Genomic DNA, 21,996 nt, shown 5'->3' with positions numbered 1-21,996 from the left:
AGTCACCACCTACGAAGTCTGTAATGGCTCTGACATGATCCATGATATGTGTGTCAGAAAAAACTGTTTAGAAGTACAGATTTATCTCATCAGATGCTCATGCTTCAAAAGAACTAGAATACAGCTGTAATCCCCCTTCCCTCCCCCCCAAATCGCTGAGTTACCTTCCTCAGAAGAAATATCTTCTGAAATAAGACTTCAATCAATTTTGTGTAAAATCTTTAGGGAGGAAGGAGTTAGATGCATCACCCATAACTCTGGCTGACCATCTAGAAAAATCATGGAGTTCAAAGTGGTGTGAGACACTAGTGCTGTCTCGAGTGTCGGCAGGTTTTCTTCTCCCATACTGCAGAAACTGTTTCCAGTTGCTGTGAAAGAGCAGAGGGGAAGCTGGCGGATAGACAGACTGACTGACAAAGAGGAAACTGTGTGAAGCCAAGCCTACATAGCGCTGTGCAAATGCGTGCGTTCACAAAGTCCTGCAAACAGACCAGCCTGCTCTCATCAGCCCTCTGCTGCATTACTGAGCATCTTAAGTTCCTCCAGAGAAACAACAGCTTCGTCTTCAGAGGATCTGCTTGATTTTAGTTATAGTCTTATCTTCCAAATTTGTAGCTCTCAGTTGTTACATAAAACTCTGCACAAAGCCCTATCCTTTCCCAATCAGCGTATTTTAAATGCAATATTTGAAATCTGAAACCTATTAAAAGCACCAAGACTAATGCTGCTTTGTTCTTCAGCTTCCTGTTTAAAAAAATAGTCAACAGGAAAATTATTTCTTACAGTAGACCACAACCATCCTGTTTCTTAACACAGTCTTTTCACAGCTGTTGTCTCTAGCTTAACTGTGCCATGAGGGTATTTCACCACGCTTTTAACTGCTTCATCAGATTAAAAAGAGAAATTCTTCTCTCTGCAGTGCTTTGCTAAGAAGTCAAAGCAAACTAGATAAGGTACCATCAGTCTCTTTGGCACTCCATGTGTCACAGGAAAGCTTCTGGGGCAGGCAGAATACAGTTTAGTTTGATATCAGACTTTTAAATTAATCCCTTAAAGCAGCTCAGACCTGAATGCAGCAAGTGAGCCAGGTGGTATGTGAAGCACTTCCTGTAAAATACCATAACTTACCTCCCTGTCAGTTGGAGATTGTTTCCTGCTTGGGCTGCTCTGTTCTACCTTTTTTTCCCTTTTAATTGTTTTAGATCAGCTTCTTAAGGAATTGGTGGCATAAAGAGGAAGTAAGGTGATGCTTGAAGCCTGACTTCTCTAAGGGGAAGCCACTACTCACAGACATATCCAGCTTCTCCAAAACCCTCTCTGCACACATGATTTGCAAGGAGGCAGTAGGGAGAAAGGCACTAGCTGTTCCCTCCTCTATCCCATCTTACATGTACCTGTACTCAACTGCTGCACACTAGCTGGTATTGGTGAAGGGCTTTCTCAACAGAACTGCCATTGAAATTAGCTGCACAGTGGTGAGCCTGCATTTTGCTGCTGTTGAACAAGCCCTGTAGCCCTCAGAGACAGGCTGGAAAACAGCATTCTGGAAGACAGGACAAGCTTCTGTGATAAACCAAACTCTGGCAAAACTGGCCTTAAGTTTAACACAAGCATCCTGCATAGTTGTTTACTCATGGAGCTCTAGAGCACACACTTCCTTTAGAAACCAATAGAAAAGAGATCACATGGTGCGACTGAAAAACCTGTGTGCCCACACAAAAATGTATAATGCGTACACTTACAGAGTCCATAAACACCCTAGATTGTCAAATTTTAGTTTAAAACCAAAGTTGCAATACTGCTTCACTCTTCTGTCACTCAGACTCTGCTTCTGCTGATGAAAAGGAGATTTTTAGAAAGTCAAGCTGAAACCTTGCAGGAAGAAACAGCATCTGTCTTTGAAGCTCTAACTCATCCTTACTGTTTGGTTGTTGGATTTTGTACAATCTACTTCTTTGTCTGACTTACTGTAAGCAAAAATAAAGGAGGTGTTCTCTGGATTTTAAAATTCCATCAGGTCACTATAAACCTGTATGAAGAACAACAATGGTCTGAAGAGATGTGGTGACCTGGTGACATGCTTTCACAGCACAGGGCAGTGCAGGGAGTAGCCCTTGGGATGAGAGCACCTCTTGGGCTGCAGAACCAAAGCAGCTGAGTCAGCACAATGGTGAACTTGAACTCTGCAGCTGCTTTGCTCATCACCAGTTCACAGGTTTTTCACAGAGCATAGATATGTCCTGAGATATTAAGTGTAACTGCAATTAGAGGAAAGCTTTGGTTACTGTTCTACACTTCTGCAATGGGCTCACATTATTATTTGCTCTTGGTCAGTGGGAAAGAGCTGAATTTAAGAAAAGGCTATTATGTTAAATTGCTAACCGCTGACATGATAAAATACCTGAAATAGTAACTAATCCACCTAGTAATAAATTTTACCCACCAAATCTGTGAACAACCAAGTTTCTTAGAATGCTTGGTGCTGCAGGGTGTTCAAAAGGAACTGGCTCCAAAAGACCAAGGCTGAAGGTGGATTGGTACTTGAAAACCCAGGACACATGTCCTAGCATATTTTCCAGGCACCACTGTAAATAATCACAGCTTTTAAGCAGCTATCTAGAAATGTTATGTCTAGGTGAGTGTTGGTGGTGGGGCAGAAAGGACTGCAGCAGCACCGCAGCATCAGCCAGTGAGTCCCAAGCACAGAGGTCTGGATTGCCAGCACGAGAGAAGGATTTCCACAGCTGGCTCAGCAGCTGCTCTCCCACTGCGTGGCAGGCGCCAGCAGCACCGTGCCCAGCGCCGGCTCCTCCGCAGATCCAGCCCGCTGCTCCGGGCTGCCAGTGCCACGGGCAGGCACCCACCATGCAATCCTCACACTCCCTGCCCTGGCCACAGCCCTGGGGCTGGGGCAGCCTCCCTGCAGCCTTCCCGAGAGCGGGGTGCACAGAGCCCGCGTCTGCTGCTCTGGAGAGAGCCGCCCTCGCCGCTAGCAAATGAGATGCTCCAACAGCGCCTAAGTAAAGAATACCTGCATAAGAAAACTCTAATTTCTGCAAACTACCAGGCACATGTGGCAGTCACCATCAGGAATGACATTAAAATGCTATATTATGCAATGCACCACGATAAAGACTCCTTTAATTTAAAAAGCAAAATAGAGGAGAGAGGAAGTATACATTGCATTCTGCAAAGAGCCCCTTGCTCTGCGGAGCAATCCAGAAAAAGCAATGGGCAAAAATGAGGAATCTAGTGAAACACAAGTGTTGGGCACTTCAGACTTCATTTCGTGTTTCAGAAATCATTTCAGGAACATTACAGATGCTAAAAAGAAATAAAAAGAAACATGACCTTTATTGTGGGATGGACAGTGCCAACAACCACACTGCAAGTGCATGGTTTGTATCTGGTCAGACATTTTGAGCTGCTTGAAGGCCCTCCCTCTTTAACATTGAGTCAGAGGCAGACAGACAAGCTCACTGTGGTTAATCATTTCCTGCATGATTAATTTCCAAGCAAAAAAAGAGGAAGGAACAAACAACTGCAGAAATAAAACAGAATTTATAAATTTAAGGGGAAAACCCCCTGAAGTTGCCAGTTAAAATGCTGATTAGTCCCCTACGCGAAAGGACACAGCTTCCAAACCAGTGTTGATTTGGTTCTTTCAAAGTCCTTTACTTTCTCTCAATGAAAGAAGGGATTTCTTTTTGTTTTAAAATCTGAATTTCAGGAAATTGGGCTATATTACCAAGTACTTTAGCAAGGTAGCTCTCAAAACAGAAAGGACAGCTAGCTCTAAACACATTACAAAGTAGTTGGAAAATCACTTACAATCAGTTTTATATAGACCACATTATTTTTTCATTATTCATTTTTTAACAGAGTACTGAGCTATTAAACTTATTTTGCCAAAAATAGTTACAGTGATGTCATAAAATTTGAGCCCCCCTGCTCCCACTTTCCTTGGCAGACCTGAGTCATTAGTAAATCTACATGTCCCACGTTCTGCCACCACAATCTCTCAAGGCCATAGAGGCTGCCTGCACCAAGTGTCAGTCCAGGAGTGTGGCACAGTGTGAATGAGAACTTTAGATGATGCTGAAAGTGCTTCTCCCATGCAACACCATGCCAGTAAATCCCCTCTGAAAAAAAATCAGGTGTTTTTCTTCTCTTTTTATTAAGGTTTCTAAATATATAGAAATCTATAAATAAACATACAGATAGATGAGTTTAAGTCCCTGAAGAGTTCAGCAAAGGTATCAAACCAAATTCAGTTCAGCATGAAGCTACCGGAAGATACTGAAGAAGAATTCCCTTATAGGGAGAAGAAAGAATATTTAGGAGATTCTCTGGCCTCAATCATTTGCACATGGAGGAGTGAAAAGCATATCTGGCACTCAAGTAACCCGATACAAGTTTTAATCAAGACACTAGGGACTGCTGTATTACAAGACTATACTCAGCAGGAGAGCCTGGATTTTCCTTTTCCTAACTAGGATAAAACTTTGAGGCTGAGGAGTTCCAGGGGAACAAAGTGATATCTAGAATGTTACTGTCAGTATTTTTGGGTCCTTTAACACCAATGGTGATCTTTTAAGAAAGTTTTTGTCTTAGAAGACAATCCTGTTGTTGCAGGGATTACAAGACTTTGTGCCCCCAGACAGGACATTACAAGGGTGTAAGAATGTAAATTGTCCTATCCTGTCTGGAGGAAGCTGTGCTAGCAAAAGGAGGCACTAACTTCTCACCCTTAAAACCACTTGCAGAGATCTGGACAGCCAAAAGAGACCAACAGAGAAGTTACCCTGGATGTCTGAGACCCAGGGAAATTCTGGGGTGCTGCTGCTGCTAGAGAGGAAGCCAACTTTATTGGGGACTTTTGGCATTTCAAGGAAACTCTCTGCAGTACCCGAAACAAATGGTTTGAGTATGACTTTCCACCACACTGAAATATACCCCTTACACAAAATGCCAGGGCAGAGGAGGTATACCAGTCAGTGATGGAGAGCTCAAGACCCAGAGCCAAAGTTTCCTTTCTTTTCCCATAAACTGCCATTGGAGGACTGAACATAAGCTTTATTCACAGGCACATGTGAAAGTAGATGAGGTCTGTGTGGCCTTGATATATGATTTGGCCCAAGCTGAACAGCACACAGGAGGATCTCAACAGGGAAGTGCACCTTTCCCAATTTGGCAGTGATTGGTGTGGGGGATGCAACATCATCCTGCTGCCAGCAGGGACCAAAAAAGGGAGAGGTGAAAGGCAAGAGCCTGAAGGGTCTCTAGCAGAAGTACATAGGGTAATTCTTGGAAAAGAAACAGCTGCCAAGCTGGTATCACAGTGGAGAGTGAGCATTTTTCCTGCCCTACTTAGGCTGCAGAGAAAATATATATTTTTTGTTTTGTTTTGGACACAGCCTTTTCAATAAATTGCAGAGTTAGTCTAGCTCAGTTATGCTGCTGTAAGAGGTATGTGAAAGGTGCAGGTGTTGGGGAGTTAGTGAGGACCAGTAAAGATAAATATCAATGAGAACAAACAAAAGACATGACTAGCTAGGAGAAAAAAAAAAAAGTGAGGATGCTGTCAGGTGCTTTCACATCTCTATGTGTGTTATCCAAAGCCCCTGTGCTCTGTCAACCCTACAGCATCTTCCATCTTCCTCCACACTCCTCATGCTCACTCCCTCATCCCAGAACATCCAGCCAAGCATAGTGATCCTCCAGTCAGCATGATCTGTAGCTCACATTGGATCACTCCCCAGAGACCTAAAATCCCCTAAACACTTTGCATCCACTTCCTACCACCACAGGAATACAGTAACAGAGCAGGTTACTACTATGTGTGTCAGTGAACCTGCACATGACCACAGGTGCTGACAGCAGTAACAGCCAGATGCACCTATGATCCACAACAAGTTGCATCCAGCAAACCTCATCTGTCAAGCACAATCGAGAGTTTTGTGGAGAAAATCCAGCGGTGCTGCATCCATGGAAAATTACAGCTAAGAAATAGGCTGCTATGGTGACAGACATAGTATTTTAAAAAGATTTTTTTTCAGTGAAATATTTTTCAAGATATGCAGAGGATCACAGGCAATGGCTAACTTTGGAGGACTGCCTCTAGTAATCAATATAGTCCCAGTATGGAAAAAACAGCTAAGCTTTTGTCAGTTTAAATGTTTGGATGTTGACTTGAGAAAAGCTGATAATGTAAGAGCAAATAGCAGAAAGTATCTGACTGAAAACAGAAACTGCTTACATCTAATCCACACTCCTATTATTTCTTTCAGCCAGTGTGCTCAGAGGCTGAAAATATTCCTGTCTGCCCAGATAACAAGGGTCAGGTCACATTCTCCACCATAGCAATCTGGTCATGGGCAACAGGACCAACTCTACAAAGGACACCTGGAACAAAGCCCCTGCACCAGGCACCTCAGGAGGGAGTCCACACAGCATTTTAAAACAGCACATGCATGTCATTCCTCAGCAGGAGGCCAGGGCCAAATCCAGCAGAAACATCTAATTACTGGACAGGAGGACACATGTTCAGGTACTGGAATGTATGAAAGCTCCATCCCTATCCCCACTGGTGCTCCCATACCAAAAAGTAAAGAGCCCTTCCCCCAACCACTCTGCAAAAAGCCCTAGGGCCAAGGGCTCACCCTCTCTTCCAGACAGAGGTGATGGTTAAGGATGAGCTGTTTGTGAACTCTCCTTCAGCTGTCCAGAGCAGAGCTGCCTGCAACACTCAGTGCCTAGCACACACCACAGCCTTTAGTCAAGGCAAGTGCTGGAACTACACAGGAGACTGTTATCCAAGGAGGATTCATACGGGCTGGAGGCAACCTTGAAAGGGACACTTGACTCCCAGTGCTCTGGAAAGGCCACAAGGACAACCTCTCCACACAGCAACAACATCCTTGCAGCAAGAAAGGACCTGATATCTCTCTCCAGCTTATTCCCTCATCTGTTCCTCCTTGTGAACACTTTGTGTTCACAGAATAGTGTTCCTAACACACAGCCCAAGAGCTTCTCTGCAGTGGGGCTGCTTTTCCCAGTGTCTCATCACTGTAGTGGCGATCACTCAATGTCACGTGGCTGCTCAGCACTGCACAGCTTTCTCCCCAAAACCACCTTCAGCTTGAGGGGCTGTTGGTAGGGTGAACAGGTTAGTTCAGAAAATAGGAATTTCTGTGTATTGCCCCCAGGTTATTCAGTCCTAAATCAGAACAAAAAGAATTGCACTTAAGAACAGGACTTCTTCCACCGTCTTATCCACACATCATGGCAACACTCATCTCTGACCAGGCATGGTCTGGCAGTAGCAGGGAGCAAACAGTGTGGGACAGGAAGGGATATTTCCCACAGATCACACCTGGAGACCCAGAAGTGGAAAGGCATGGCCTGGTCTTTGGAATCCCCAGCTTGTTACCATGAGAAAACAGCTTTTGTTTACATGAGCATATCCACCTTTTGCCTTTCCACCTATCGCTCCACTTTTATTTCTAGGTTGTTACAGTTCTTATCACTTGTTTGCTTTGTGTAACATGACAGCAATTCTGCTATTTGAATCAAATTGACAGAAATCAGGAGCATTTTTCCCTTCTACCCACTTTTTGTAGCATAACAGGCCAGAAGTACCATAAATTACTCCAAATGGAGGGGGTTTTTTTGACATTTGAGCTGTTGCAACTTTCACTACACTCAGAAAAAAAGTCAAGAAAGCAATCAAATAAATATAGAGAGCAAGCTCTGGGATTTTGCTTGGTGGATTCTGCTCTCCACAGCTGCCAACTGGTGTGCTGCAGTCCTCTTCAGAGCAGTAGCTATAATAAGAAGGGCTTCTCTCTTCAAGTCCCGAGGCTGGGATGAAAAGAGCCAGTTGGGAGCCACAGATTACATTGTGGGAACTATGGGACACTCCATAGCACATCCTCTCCATGTCCTGGCACTAAATTAATAATGATGTGACCTGCACAACATCACTGCTGATGGTGCCTTTATCCATCTTTCTCTTATCAACAGGATGACACAAAGCTGCAGTCGAAAACATTTAACAATAATGGATACTTTTAGAAAAGGATCAAGGATCTCCCACACTGTCAGATTGTTTTATTTGTCAGTAGGTGAAGGTTTAGAATTCAATTGGCTTCACCATTCAAATAGGCTTTTTTAATATAAAGCATTTTCTTCATAACAATCAACTAAGTCTTACTAAACATGCAGTGAATTGTGGCTGGTCTACTAAAGGCAGCATCTATAAAATGATATTAAAATAGCAACTGCCTCTAAAGGGGAAATCTGAGGCATATAAGGGCAAGACATATGGAATGAATTTAAAGCACCATTTTCCAATCCCTGTCTCTTATAAATATTCCAATATTCCTATGAGAATGTTGAAAAACTACAGTGCACAGAGATCAGCTCAGATTTCACATCAAAAGCCCAAACAAAATGCTAAGTGGCCTGGGCAGTCATCAGGGAAAGACCAACTGCACGAGCAAGAGTGTATTAGAGTTTTTACAGCCCAGGTGTTGACATAAATTAGAGTAACTTGAATACCTGTCATTAGAGGAGCAATGAAAGACTGATCTGCCTGCAGTCTGGGAAAAACAAAACAATAGCCAGCCCCAGATCTGCATAATGTAAGGGAGCCTGGTGCACCATAGACAGTGCAGAAAAAACACCACCTCAGAGCCAGGTTACTGTCAATAAAGGACTCGGTTCAGCACAGCAAGACCCATAAATCAGTTTTGTGAGAAGGCAACCAGGCAACCAGGCCTGGTAGAGATTTTAATTGAAGAAAAAAAATCCAATTTTCCATTCTTAAAGTTAATGTTGAATAATTTGAGGCCACAAAGCGGTGAGAAACCTCCACTAGACGTGGTAGAGATGGAGACTGAATTTATTCTCATTAGAGTTCATGGAAAGGCTCAGGCCAGTTTTCAGAGGAGACTGGATGAGACTCATTGTACCTTCTGACTTTTCTGAAGCATTTGAACTTTTTGAAATCAGACTCCGAGATTCAGAAGAGTGAATCCCATGAAGTCCCTTGATGTTTTCTCCTGTGCAGGGATTTGCACTGTAGCTCAAGGTTAGTCATTAAACCAGATCATTTGTCAGGCACCAAATCATATTTGCATGTAAGTCATGAATTTGAAAAGTGTCACAGTCAGCAAGCAAGGCTGGCACTGACTCCCACAACATCATCCTTTGGATCAGAAGGCTGGTGGTGTAAGGACGACAGCCATAGCTTGCACAGAGATGCCATGCCTTGTGTTCAGCACTGCTGGTACCTTGCTCCATGAATTTGGGGAGAGCAACCAGCAAGAAATCCTGCTATCTGTCTCCAAGGACCACAACCTATTGAAAAAGTCCCCATAATTTACCCTCTGTGCCCTGTTCACAAACCACAAACTGAACAAACTCACATCATATCTTACTAACAGACTAGGTACTAAATGAGAACTCATTCTGCTTATGACTTGTATCCCCAGTGTTCACAAACCTCCTCTGACCTCCACAAAATGCTGTAAACCAGCATTTGATCTGCCATTTAAAGGCTTATTTCAGTAAGGTGGCCAGAAAAAGTTAAGTTCTTTGTAGATTCTGCTGAGCTGCCACAAAACAGTGACTTTTTTACACTTCACATTGCCTAAGGAATTGTACAAGTTTGCAATAAAGCAATTAAAAATTTTCAGTTTACCGAGTTATAAATGAATACACACAAAATATACCATTACTTTGCATACTTTTAGTATTTACCAAGGCACGTATTTTATCTTAGACCCTCCTCTGAGAACAGCTACAAAATGAAACACTCTTACAAATTTTACAGGACAGCTTACAGTAATAAATTACTATCACTTTCAACCCCCCAAAATGTTGATATACATGAGGCTGGGCAATGTATGCTGGGCATCCACACACCCAGAAGCTGGACAACAAAGCACCCATTTGAAAAATCATCCAAAGAAACTCAGTATCCATTCCTCCCTGCCTGGAAAAGAGCCTCTGCCCTCTGAGGTTTGGCCTGCTCCGTAGCTCAAACTGCATCTCGGAAAGCTTTCAAATGGGCTGCTATGGTTTCAGTAACTATTTTTAAAGGTTCTGGGCAATATAAAAACAAATCTGTGGAAGAGACTTTTAAATCAGGATGGAAATAATAAGGGGGAGGGAAAAGAGGAGACAAAAAGCAATCTGAAGCAAAGAAAGTTTTCTTGAGCAAACAACCCCTCCCCAAACTCTGGGACTTCAATCACCCCTTCTTCACATTGGAGCCAATCTTAGTTCATCCCAAACTACACAAGGTACTGTGGCCTAAAGTTCATATCTGCTCTAAATGGTCCATGAAACTTTAGAAATTGCATCCAAAGCAATAAAAAAAACCCCAACCAGAAACTAAATCAAGGATAAGAGATTAATTTTAATCTTAAACGTCTTACTATAGACATTTTGGTTTGAAATGGATCAATTTAAAAACAACAAAGAAAAGCAGAATGTTACTGAAAACACATTATTGCACATGTGAAATTACATGATCACCAAATCACCATCCTGGCAGTACTGGTAAATGATGACTTGCTCTAATCCATATTAAAAACAAAGCCAAAATGTTATGTTCCTGCACCACCCAATTATCTGCCTGGCTGGAATCCAACAGTAAACTTCTGCAACTTCAGAGATATAGACAGAGGAAGCAATATATATTACTGCTATTAAAAACTGTTCAATAAGACAACTCAAAAACTACCTTTAGATGGGTTGTAGAAAACTAACAGACCAGATAACCATTAAGGAACCATTAAGTAAAACAGACTGAAGGCTGCCATTATCTCAGCAGTGTTTGGTTCTTTGCATCATATCTAAAAATCTACTAAATCTGACCATAATTTTCTCTCTTTTAAAAAACATAGATTTTATACTGATACTAATTGTGTTGGAATTACAACAAGAAAAGCTTAATTTTAAGAGTCTAATTTTTTTTCATTCAAGAAAAAAAGAAAAGAAAAAAAAATCACTTGTCCTTAGCTGATAGCAACTGCTCTGGTTTCATTCCAGACTTAAGAAGTCTTCTTAGACTTAGAGGAAGATATGATCCAAAAATAGTAATGAGAATCTGTATGATAAATGATGAGGGCTGCCAGTTGAAATTCTAGGGCTAAAGCAGACTACCAGCAGGGACAATAAAGACTCATCTTTTCCTCTTGAGTACTAAAGGGCTGAATCTATCATACGTCTCGTTCTGAGCTGGCCAGCCCTTCCCTGCCTCCAACACCAGTTACTGGACAAAAAGAACTGCTTTGGAAATATGTAATGGAAATATGTATAGAAACCCTGCAGAGGATCTCCTGCTCTAGACTCAATCCGTGGGAAGGACAGCTCCAAAGCTAATTAGTGGCCTGCAGAGTGTCCTGCAGAAGGTCAGCTCCAACCCAGGGGCTTTTGGAACCTGCGGACTGGTGTTTAGAGATATCCCCAGGCAAGGAATCTGACGCCCTGGTGGCTGCTCACTCAGATTCCCATCTGCAGCTGAAGCAGTGGAAGGACAAACTTGAAATTCTTCCTCCTCTGTTTGGATTTCGTTTGTCTCTTTGCAAAGCAGTCAAAATCTAACCCACAGCACACTGAACAGCTCTCCACAGATTATAGGAGAGACCTTAGCCTTCAGCATCTGAGTTTGCATGTGTGCAATCACCAGCAATACTCATGTGCTGTTCCTATCATCAGCAATTTCCATTTAGCCCAATCTGGAAAACATCCTGAGTAATACAAGGATGAATTTTTCTGTTAAGTATTTCCAACACTGCCTTTTGGCAAGTAAAAAATGTCAAAAGTCACTTGGAAAAGAAAGGTACAGCTATGAGATGTTTCAATTATTTCATAAAGAAGCTGCCAAAATGCAAAGAACAAAATCTAGGCAATACTAATATTCTTCATATTTACATCATTATAAGCCAAGCTGAGATCAAAGTATTTACCAACCACTATTACACTTTGTTTCATTTACTAGAACAGAGCTGCAATAAAAATTTTACTCACAATAGCTTCGTAAAGCCATTTTTACATAAATCCTTTCATCTGTTTTTGCAGCAGGACTTGGTATTTATGCAGTATATACCTTTATAAAACACAGGCAAGATAACATTGAATTGGAGGTTTCAGGTTATACACCTGGGCCTTTAGCTGAATACTCAAATGATATTGGGACCATGAAATTTGCACATATGCATCTGAGTACACAGCACACATCTGCAGCAGGCGATGCCAATTTAAACACCTACAGTAAGGGCACACAGTTAAGTTGTCTGTGACTAACCTAAGGTTTCATCGTTCAGTTGGAAGCCCAAGTAAAGTAAAGACAGCTTCTGAAGATTTCTTTTATGAAATAGGCTTCTCTACTTATTTTGGCAATTATCTAATAGACAGCAAGGTACCAGTTCTGTTTTTCATCAGCCTATGGCTCCTTCAAACTCAAAGCAATTCTAATGTTACATGACAGACAATGCAGGAATTTAAATTCTCTGATCTACCTGGAGAGGCACTGAAATTTCTGTGTGGTTAATAACGTGGGGTTTGGGTTAAAATAAAGAGAGAGAGAGAGGAGAAAACTATTTTTATGTCTTGTCAGAGTTCGAGACTTGAAGAGATTACTGTCTTACTGTATTGACATGGCACTGCTGATGCAGCACAGGGCTCTGACTGATGCCGACTGCCCTGATTATCCCCTGGTCCCACAAGGGATGGCAAGCTGGTGCTGCTCCAGCCACGACTGGGAGGACACAGATGCAGACAAGCAAGAGGGCCCACAGCCCTGTAAAGGGCTCTAGTTCAAAGCATGGCACAAATCAAACAAAAAGCATCCAAGGACAACAAACTGAAAACGCCCTTCTGCTTTCTTCCCCATCTCCAATTACAGAAGTTTTTGCTCCAGTTTATTTCTCTTTGGAAACAACTTTTTACAGCTGCACATGGCTAGTACTTAGCTAGTAAGCAAAGAGGAGAAGCTGGAAAGAATGACAATTAATGGATTCTGCCAAAAAATAGTCAGGGCAAAGTCTTTTACAGCTCAGGACACAAACTAGTTGATCTCCCCCTACACAAAGAAGGAGGCATGTTCTGGACTGCCTTCCTGAGAGGGAAAACAGCACAGCTGCTCTGCCTACTGCACTACCTGGGCTGACAACACACAGCACCTTAATATGTATGAAGCTGGCTCAGTCAACACATGTTAAAAGAGAGTGTTTCCCAAGTCATGGTGAGTAAAAATCAAGAGGTTCCATTCAGTTATCTGCATTTTATTTTAAATATTTCTATCGCTGTTTTCTATGACCTTCAATAATGAAATGTTTCCACGCAGCAAGTGTAGCCAAAGGCAGTGTGCCATGTGGGTGCCTGCCCTGGAGAGTTTTATCAGGGGGCTCAGGCCACTGTAGTGACAGCCCATGTGAGGTCATGTGAGGCCACTATCCAGTGACTGCATAGCTGAGACCCAGGCAGAGGTGGCAGGAAGGTGAATATGCCAAGAGGGACAAATCCACATCCAGCCTGAGTCAATAGGAGCCACAAGCCATTGCCTGAGGAAAACAAGGTGCCTCATCCGGCTGCTCCAAGGTCAGCAGTGCCTCCTGGCTCTTGCCAGTGTTTTGGAAGCAGTGCCCAGCAAGCATGGCACCAGCTCTGAGGCAGCCTGGTGGCACACAGGTGGCACAGGAACTCACTGGGACCCAGGGAACAGCTGTGTTTGGAGGTTATTGGCCTCCATTCAAGACAGCAGGTCTAGCTGAACTCCTGCTGGTACTCCAAATGCAGGTTTATTGCACGAAAGTAGTAATTTAGTCTAGTTAAAGCTAAAAAAAAATTATGTATGACATACCACTGCCATGAAAACATACCCACAAAACCAAAAGCAGCCACATACTATCATTCAGCACTTGCATTTCCTCTTTAGAACATTCAACACATCACCTTACCCCAGAGAAGTGCTGTAATTTGTCCTTGCTAGTGCAAGTCTACCAGCAGTTCAGAAGAGGAAACAAACTGGTCCCTGCAGGCCACAGTGTTCAGTGCAGGTGCCCTGAATTGCATGTATTGGAGGGTGGCAATCCATTTCCCCTTGAATTTATTTGTAATGAGAGTGGCTGTCACAGTTGTTGAACCCTAGATAAAGTTATCATCACACCTCCTGAATCCTGTAAATATGGCAAAAACCTCGATCCAACTGGCTGAATGATTTGGTTAGCTTGCAGGGGCAAAACCCGACTTTATTTTAACTAAATTTGAAGGCTAAATTTAGCATATGGGAGACTGACCTGTAACTCCTAACATCTTCTCTTTCAAAACCAGAATTTGTAATTAGATGGAGAGTTAAGAGCCTCTTCAAATCTGACGCCACAAGCTTCCAGATAAAAAGCAAATTTTTTCTAAACTCAGAGAGCTATAGTATCTGGATAAAACTCACAGCTGAAAGGAAGCTTTGTATTGGTTTTATCATAAGACATTATTGCTCTCATGAAGTCTACTTTGTCTTTTAAACTGTAGCCCTGATACTGGCAGTCCTCAAAAAATGCTGGTGCAGGGATCATTGTTTTCTTCCACATCTCCAAGGCCCTTGTGAGCAGGCAGGCTCCCAGGAGGCTGGGTCACAGGGGTTCTAGTACAGGCACCACCACACAGAGAAAAAGCCCTGCTTCTGCACAGAGAGGGTACAGCAACACCAGGGCTGCTGCGGGAACAAAGCCTCAACTCCGCAGCCAAATGCTTCTTCAGGTGAGCCTCGATCCACCAAAACTTGCTATTAGGGAACGCTGTTCAACACAGCCCAAGCTGGTATTGCACAGCCAGCATGAGTACAAAGTTTGTCACTAGTACCAGACTCCTGAGATCTGTGATACAAATGAGCAGCTTCCTGGCTTCCCACAACTACTCACCTGAGAAAGCAGCAGGGCCTGCCTTGTCAGGTCCCTCTCTTACACCAGGAGCAGACCTGGTCCTTACCCTGCCAGCTGCTAATAATAACTCAATACTTTCCCACAGTGCAGAGTATAATGCACTCACTTTATCGTTTACTTCCAAGAGAAAGATCTCCTCAGGAAACTCAGAAAAAGCATTTTCTGTTCCCTCTCTGAAAAGTGGAGTATGAAATATACAGTATCATCCATATGGAAATGTTTATTGCCTTTAAAATAACTATTTAGCTTTCATCAATAACCAGAAAAATTCAAAGTCACTGTCAACAAGGAGACTGAAATACAGAACATAGGACAGCAGGGCTGGAAGACAGCATCTACTCTTCCCCTGAATCACCATAGATTATATCGTTCCTGCCAGTATTCATATCTTTTTTCTCTGAAAACCTCCACTGATGGAAAATCTGCAATATCCCTGTCATCTATCTTGTTATCCTAACAGCTAATGAAGCTTTTCCCAGTACTTTATTTAGACCTCCGTTTGCTGTGACTGCATTAACTATTTTTCATACTACTTACAAATGATGCATAAAAGAAGTTATTCCTTTCCTCTTCATGGTTATTTGAAAACTGGTTACATGTCTCTTTGAATTTCTCCTCTTTAGGCTAAGCAATCATATTTCCTCCAGTCTTTCCTCACAGGTGGTATTGGTGCAGTCATCATTACTGCTATTCCTAGGACCTTCCATAATCCCATATCATATGTGAAATGGGTGAGAGTGACACAATGCACCATCTTTATCTCAGTATTGCATTGTAAGTTTATAAATGTCAATTTAAAAATCTTCATATTTTCCTTATCTGCATGTCTCCCTTCTTCAAACAGGCCATCCCTTCCTACCCAAACAGGTTTGTTTGACTATTGACCACACAGTCCTACCATCTCTTTTGGTCCTGTGGAATAACCCTCCAAATAATCATCTTTGCCCCAACCCTCAACCAGCAGCAGTCCAGCATACCTGATAAGAGCTGTGGATGCATGAATGAAGTGAGACATTTGTCTGTTCCTGGGGCTAACTCTTCCCTCTCACATCTCCCAAGCCTAGCACCCAGATTTCTCCAGACTGTGGTTTCCAAAGCAAGTGCACTGCTGAAACTACACCAAAGCATCAACCCACATGGATCAGCTATAGACTTCATCTAGAAGAAACCCTGAATGGTTTTGTGCTCATGTCTACAGAGAACCAAAATCCCAAACGACTCTGGGACCCTCCCAGCAACAATTTCTACATGGCCCACTAACCATAAGGAAGTCACAGTTGAGATTTACAACACGGAGCATTTGAGATAGGAAATACTTCATCTGCTGGGCTGCACCAGCTCTAGATCAGTACACTGATCAGTAGCACATGCCTTCTGATGGAGCCTCTGCTGCAACAAGAAAAAAATCAAACTAAAAAATAATTAAAAATTTTAAAAAGTAAGCTCACTGTTCTTTTTTTCTTACTAACCATGTGTTTCATTGAACCTTTTCACACTACTGCTCATTAGCACCAAACTATAAACATTGCAGGCTTCACTGTGCAGCTTTCAAGTGTAATGTCATCTGCTCTAATTCAGGACAACTACAGATTCATTGTGCCTGGTCATATCACACCTTAGGTCTCCTGACCTACTTGCCAAGCCTTAAATCCCTTCACTGTTAGCCTTGTACTACTGGAATGGGGAAAAAAAGAAAAACCAAACGGAAAATAATTCACTGCACAGGTTAAAAACATTTGGATTTGGCATAAAATCTGATGTGACCTAAATCTGACATTAGGAAAGGTATGGCACATCAGAGCACTGGCACTGCCATTAATCCTGCCCTGGAGAAGAATGACTCCTGTATTGTCACACTGCAACCTAAGACATGAGGTGGCTCTGTGGCTTCCAACTCCTACAGGCCAGGAATGACACACAGCAGAGGTGCTTCTGCTCACACCATGACTCCCACCCACTCTCACCCCTCAGTGCAAACCCCACAGGCTCTGTACCTGGTCACCAGCAGGAGATGCTTGCACAGAATACAAGGTCTGGTCAATTCAGTCCACAACACGCTTTCTGAAGTTAATGAAATTGCAGTAACATCTCCCAGGTTGCACAATCCTGCAAGGAAGAAAGGAAAAGAACGATTAATTGTGAACCATTTGGGATCACAGAGCCCGAGTATGTGTCCATTATGTATTTCCTTGCATAAGTAGAAATTCTGCATGAGAAAGTGGCAGCATACTGTAAAGGAAAACCCCCTTTCTTCTAAAGAGGAATCAGAACAGGAAAGCACACTGGCTGGGTTCTCCATATTCCTCCCTGAGGCCAAAGGACCCAGTTTGTTCTCAAACAATTTTAAGACGATTCTTCCAACTTCAGCATAGCATACATAGAAAAAGCCAATACAAATGGTGGAAGGAAAACAGAAAGTGATGGGTGCGATGGCAAAACTGAACAGTTATCCACTACAACAGCTGCAACTCGTAAGAGACATGGTTCAACAACTAGCTTTGTAATTAGGAGGTTTCTGTACTTTAGGCTAGAGAAAAACACATGCAAAAGCTGAAACAAATGTGTGTAGGGAAGAAAAGAAGAGGCAACAACCTGGAAGATGTGACAGATATACTGCAAATAATGCCCCCACAAAAAATACACTTGACCATTTGATGTATTTAGTATTAGAACCAACAAAATAAAATCTTTAAAAGTCCAGTAATTTTAAAATAAAATGTGAGAGCAGTAGCCATTCAGCATTTTGCAGATTTACTTCTATTTAGAAATCAGTCCCAAGACTGCAGTCCCTCACAGCCATGCAACCTTTGCATACACTGTGTGGTGAAATGAAACCCACAGGGGGATTCTGCTATAAACCCTCTGACGCTGGCCTATGCAGTTCCGGTGTGCATTAGCTGCTGTTGCACATCTTAACTCCTACTTTTTCCCTTGCAGACATGTAGTTTTTGGGGAGTAAAACAGGTCAATGATTAAGGTAACATTGAGTGGCTTATTCTATTTATTTGCAGAATTAAAGACTCTTTAACAACGCTTTCATCTAACTTTGAAGCTCCCACAAATCAATAAACTTTCATATTAGCAGTGTTGAAGGAAAAGAAACAAGCAATGAATTTTAAAAAGCATACAGAAATATGAATTTTTCTTCTATAGATGATACATACAGAAACACATGTACACAGTCTCCTCCTTCGGAAGTGCAGCAGTAGAGTAGCCTTTTTTTTCCTGAGCACAGGATTTGTCCCCATCTGGTTCCATTTTTTCTTATTTTCTCTTTTTGGTTTCCTTCTCTCTCATTCCAATGCATATTTAATTCATTTTGTTTAGTCTGTACTCTTTATTCCCTTTCCTCTTTTTGCAGATTTCCTTTTTAATTTGTTAGAGGAAGAAATATTCTTTCCCTGTTTTTCATAATACAAGCTGCTGGAAAGGGCCCATTCAGAAATCCCCCCTCTAACAATTCTCCTGCTCTTTCAATCCTGGTTGCCTAGGTTCACTCCTGGTAGCAGAGTAGAACAGTTAGGGTTTATTTATTTAGGAATGTGTAACAGTTTATTCTTTAATTCTATTTCAAATACCCGGCACAAGCCACTGCATGAAGGCTCAAATATATTATTTACGAGCCATTATATTTAGCTTAAAACAACTCCTAAGCTATTTGAGATGAGCCGCTGTAAGACAGGATTAGGCTGAAATGAAAATGTCTGCAGTGGGATTTTACTAAATTGCTTTTAAATCACATTCCTAGTAAAACAGTGCTCCAGTGAAGGCTATAAACCCTAATACATCAGAAAGGCTGATTTGGGGCAGAACTTAGGCTCTCTGAGAACTTGCTGGTTTTACAGAAGCAGAGGAGCCCAGCTAAAGCCAAAGCCTTTTCTGCATATAAAGCCCCAAAGCTCGAAATATGAGAGCAAAGCTCTGCAAGGCTGAGCCACGGAGCTGTTTAACTGCCCAGGAACATGGCCCTGCTATTCCCAGCTTGCCAAGACCCTCCATGCCCTGCAGCAGGGCCAGGTGCAGCATCCAGCTCCAGGTGCAGGAGGCAGCAGCAGCCTGGTGGGCCATGAGCCACTGCGTTCATCTTACACATATGTTTTCTAAACTGAGATCAGGACAAATGCACCAGGTGGCACAAGGACGGTGAAAGAACTGTGCAACTTAGTCTGGTTTTCTACGTGACCAGGGAAATATTTTAAAAAATATTTGGGTAGAAGTAAGGGCAGCTTTAGGACTTCTTGCCTGAAGCTCAAATCTCTGATTTTAATGCCTGGCATGACCTTGTTACAGCACTGTCATCCCCAGCAGCTGCATTTTGTGTGAGATTGCTGCCACTGTCCAAGCCCCTCTGCCTCACAAGCTGTGGCTCTGGGCGAGCAGGGGGGTTCTCTGTGCAGAGTGAGCACCTTGGCCTCCAGCCACCATTGCTGGAGCTGGCTCTGGGCCCATCACCTCCTCTTCCCCACAATCTCCCAGCACCACGTGGACCCCACGCTGGGATTTAGTTTTAGTTCAGATTCTGCGCACTTACTACTGTATTATACATTTTATCATCCTGAAGGTTGTTTTCTTTGTAACTTTCACTCCAGCTTTGCATTTAAGATTTGTAATTAATCACAATTGCCTAGTGATTTCAAAGTAACAAATCTATCTTTGTGCTGGAGTACAAAACACACAGTACATCCCATGAAAGAGTCTCCCTCTGAGAGTTCCCAAATTCTCCAGCACCAACCCTCATTTCATTCCGGATGCAATGCGCTCCCAAGTCAAAACCCTCCAGCACAGAAAAGTCATGATGCAATTTCTCAACAGAAATCACCAGGAATGAGAGAACACCTTAACAAGAAACTACGCCAGTAAAATCAAAGGGAGGAGCTACATATTTGGTAAAACCAAAATAAACTAAAGGAAGTTTTCACTACAGTCAATGATTTCAACCTCTACTTGGAAAAGTGCTTTGTATCAACATCGAACACATCTACTAAAAATCCAGATCTTCAACTTATTTATGAAAGTCTTAACACGATGGAGAAGATTTTATTCACACTTCTAATGCGACTCAGGTCCACACTGCTGTTGTACTACCAGGCAGGATGTACTCCAAGCTTCGCACACACCAAGCTAACCCACAGATGAGCTTCCTATTTTTGCCCTGTAGAGTTCTGCTCTGAAATCCCATGCTGCTTACTACCTCCTACCACAACTACCACACTCCTTATCCACTGCTGCCAAAAATCAGTAAAAATACCTGTGCAGAACCCCTGTAGGGCAGCTAAAGGGATGTTTTAAGAAAACTAACCTGTGCTATTTGAATCCGTGGAGGTCACCCAGTTCTGAACTTCCCCAGCAGCTCCAGTCTCGTTTCCTGTAGAGGAGCATGTGACACACACTTCCTCACTGCACCTTGCTAGACTCGCTTTGCCTACGTTTTAACATCAAATGAAACAACTAACTGTCCCTCACAACATTTTAAAGACATTTATGATCTAATGTTGAACCACTGACATTTCTGCATAGCCAGAAAGCCCTCCTCAACTGCCTTCTGAGTCACTCCATGATTCAATGAACCTTTTTGTACTATATATTAATACTAAATGCTGAATGTGATTCTGCCACAGTATGCTCAGTGTCCCTCCTCCCCCCTACTTTTAAAGGGGAAACAAATGCAGTAGTGGAGAATGTAATTACACTGCAGGCGTGGGAAATCTCAGTTCAACGGTATTTGTTTATCAAATGTTCAGAGTGGCAGTGAATTGATAAATTCAAACAGATGCAGTCATCAGCAATTTTCACAAATACTTTCATTTGAATACAGTAAACACAAGTTTAAGTGCTATGAAAAGTAGTTTATATCTTCAGAAGAGTAGAGATTTTCTCAGTTGTATCAGCGTGCATCCACATTTTGTTATCTAGCACTGGGCAACCAGGTCTTCAAAAGGAAGGACAGTAAAGTCCTGGATTAGAATACTATGTTTACAGGACTAGTCAATAGGTGGTGCTTTACCAGAATTTATTTTTTCAAAAGACACATGAATTTTGGAAAGGCAATCTAACCCTAAGTGCACCACCAGCAGAACACTGACACAGTCTGGAGATAAAGTTTGAAGACTACCACATCACAGCAGAGGCCAGATGGTCACACCAGAATCAGCAAGGAAATAATGCTCTGCTGGAAGATGCTCCTTGTGAAAAACACTAAACACTCGTCAATCAAGCTAATGGAGAGGGTGAAGATAAACGTCACATTCCTTTATTCAGTGAGAGCTGAAATAACAACAGACAGTGCCTGGGGGACTGATCAGCATGGCAAGGCCTATGTGAAAGTGGTGGGTTACAAACCCAGAGGGGTTCCCTTACAGACTGACTGCAAAGATTTGGGATGAGGCGCAGACTTGCTTTAGCTGTACCTAAGTATGAAAACCTTGAAGGTAGGAAGAGAGTGAATAGACAGTGATGCTGCAAATTTGGAATGCAAATGTTTTGGCAGCAACAGTCATTCATGGTGTCCTGACTCCACCATTCAGTTCTCTCACTGCACCTCATAGCTGCCTCAAGTGTGTTGGCACAGTGGTACCACAGCCTATGTCATGGACCACACTGAGGAGCTGATCTAGTGGTCCAAAGCTCATTGGATCTCTTCTCCCTCTTTTCTCACTTTTAGGCAAAACCAGACACATGCTGGTAGGAAGCTGGCTCTGCCACTGCCCAGGCTGTCACACAAAGCCATGGCCACGGTGAGAGACCCAGAGCAAACCCATTGGAGCTGCTTCTTTGCCCATGGGTAGATGAATTCTATGCAATTTCTACATAAATTAAGAGGTTTCCACTAAAATGTCATCTTTGTAATTAAGCTGTGCCAGATGAAGACATCAATGTTGTGAGCAGCCTCCTGGTAACCACCAGCCAGGGATTACATTCCCATCTGCTGCCTCAGGGCTTCTTACCACCACTTACTAGTTCATTACTATCAAATGAGACAAACTTGCTCCAGTAATTTATATCAGTGGGTTAAAATAATTAGAAATGGAGTAAAAATGGTTTTGAG

General features: G+C 42.6%; 1 protein-coding gene across 4 annotated transcripts in view; it reads right to left on the bottom strand.

The window, feature by feature from the left end:
- The window catches only part of WIPF1 (WAS/WASL interacting protein family member 1), a 54,693-nt gene that overhangs the window by 18,111 nt on the left and 14,586 nt on the right, over window positions 1-21,996 (bottom strand). For 3 of the 4 annotated variants that reach the window (XM_066322781.1, XM_066322779.1, XM_066322778.1), the window contains one exon: window positions 16,946-17,057. The gene's annotated coding sequence lies outside the window, so the exon portion shown is untranslated. Of the gene's footprint in view, window positions 1-16,945; window positions 17,058-20,250; window positions 20,302-21,996 lie in introns of those variants that run through there. The other variant, XM_066322780.1, reaches the window with a different exon arrangement.

This window comes from Sylvia atricapilla, chromosome 7 (assembly GCF_009819655.1).
Source record: "Sylvia atricapilla isolate bSylAtr1 chromosome 7, bSylAtr1.pri, whole genome shotgun sequence".
NCBI classification, from domain to species: Eukaryota; Metazoa; Chordata; class Aves; order Passeriformes; family Sylviidae; genus Sylvia; species Sylvia atricapilla.
This window is presented reverse-complemented; position numbering and strand designations above follow the sequence as displayed.